Source organism: Triticum urartu, chromosome 3 (genome assembly GCF_003073215.2).
Source record: "Triticum urartu cultivar G1812 chromosome 3, Tu2.1, whole genome shotgun sequence".
Taxonomy (NCBI): Eukaryota; Viridiplantae; Streptophyta; class Magnoliopsida; order Poales; family Poaceae; genus Triticum; species Triticum urartu.
The window spans coordinates 93,302,249-93,304,401 of NC_053024.1; positions in this window are offsets into that span (position 1 = coordinate 93,302,249).

Here is a 2,153-nt window from a genome sequence, read left to right on the forward strand (position 1 = left end):
AGAAAACCAGAGTACCATCTAGAAAGCAAAAATGTGTATGTTTGGATAATCTTTCTAGCATTTGATCAATGAAAGGTAAAGGGTAATGATCCTTTTTAGTAGCTTTATTTAATTTGCGGAAATCAATCACCATCCTATAACCTATAATAATTCTTTGCGGAATCAATTCATCTTTATCATTAGGAACGACAGTAATACCTCCCTTCTTAGGGACACAATGGATAGGGCTTACCCACTGACTATCAGCAACGGGATAAATTATACCTGCTTCAAGGAGCTTTAATATTTCCTTTCTTACCACTTCTTTCATCTTAGGATTTAGCCGTCGTTGGTGATCAATAACTGGTTTGGCGTCTTTCTCCAAATTTATTTTGTGTTGACATAGAGTGGGACTAATGCCCTTAAGATCATCAAGAGTATATCCAATAGCAGCACGGTGCTTCTTCAGAGTTTTCAATAATTTCTCTTCTTCATGCTCTGAAAGGTTAGCACTAATAATAACAGGATATATCTTCTTTTCATCAAGATAAGCATATTTAAGAGTATCAGGCAATGGTTTAAGCTCAAACACGGGATCACCCTTGGGTGGAGGAGGATCCCCTAGGATTTCAATAGGCAAAGTTGTGTTTCAGAATAGGTCCCTGTTTAAAGAATACTTCATCTATTTCCCTTCTTTCATTCATAAACATATCGTTTTCATGGTCTAGCAAATATTGTTCTAAAGGATCAGTAGGAGGCACGGCAATAGAAGCAAGACCAATAATTTCATCTTTACTAGGCAATTCTTTATCATGGGGTTGTCTATGAAATTTAGCAAAATTAAACTCATGAGACATATCCCCTAAACCAACAGAAACAATATCCTTATTGCAGTCTATCTTAGCATTAACAGTATTCAAGAAGGGTCTACCAAATATAATGGGACAAAAGTCATCTTGTGGGGAACCAAGAACAAGAAAATCAGCAGGATATTTAACTTTCCCACACAAGACTTCAACATCTCTAACAATCCCAACTGGTGAAATAGTATCTCTATTGGCAAGCTTAATTGTAACATCTATCTCTTCTATCTCAGCAGGTGCAATATCATGCATAATTTCTTGGTATAAGGAATGAGGTATTGCACTTGCACTAGCACCCATATCACATAAGCCATGATAGCAATGATCTCCTATTTTAACAGAAATAACAGGCATGCCTACAACAGGTCTATGTTTATTTTTAGCATCAGGTCTAGCAATTCTAGCAGCTTCATTGCAGAAGTAAATAACATGCCCATCAATATTATCGGCCAAGAGATCTTTAACCATAGCATACTAGGTTCAACTTTAATTTTCTCAGGGGGTTTAGGTGTCTTAATATTACTTTTGTTAACCATAGTTGAAGCTTTAGCATGATCCTTTATTCTAACAGGGAAAGGTGGTTTCTCAATATAAGCAGTAGGAACAACAGGATCATTATAAGTGATAGTCTTTTCTTCAACTTTAATAGGTGCAACTACTTTTACTTCAATGGGAGGATTATATTTAAACCACTTCTCCTTAGGGAGATCAACATGAGTAGCAAAGGATTCACAGAAAGAAGCTACTATCTCAGAGTCAAGTCCATATTTAGTGCTAAATTCACGGAAAGCATCGGTATCCATAAAAGATTTAACACAATCAAACTTAGGTGTTATACCTGGCTCCTTACCTTCGTCGAGGTCCCAATCTTCAGAGTTGCGTTTAATTCTTTCCAAATAAATCCCATTTGAATTCAATAGTCTTCATCATAAAAGATCCAGTACAAGAAGTATCGAGCATGGAGCGATTACTGAGAGAAAGCCGAGCATAATTTTTTGAATAATCATTTCTCTTGAGAGCTCATGATTGGGGCATGAATATAACATTGACTTAAGCCTCCCCCAAGCTTGAGCGATGCTTTCTCCTTCGCGAGGCCAAAAATTATATATATAATTACGATCACGATGAACAAGATGCATAGGATAAAACTTCTGATGAAATTCCAATTTCAATCGTTTGTAGTTCCATGATCCCATATCATCACATAGCCTATACCATGTCAATGCCTCTCCCTTCAAAGATAAAGGGAAGACCTTCTTCTTGATAACATCCTCGGGCATACCTGCAAGCTTAAATAATCCACAAACTTCA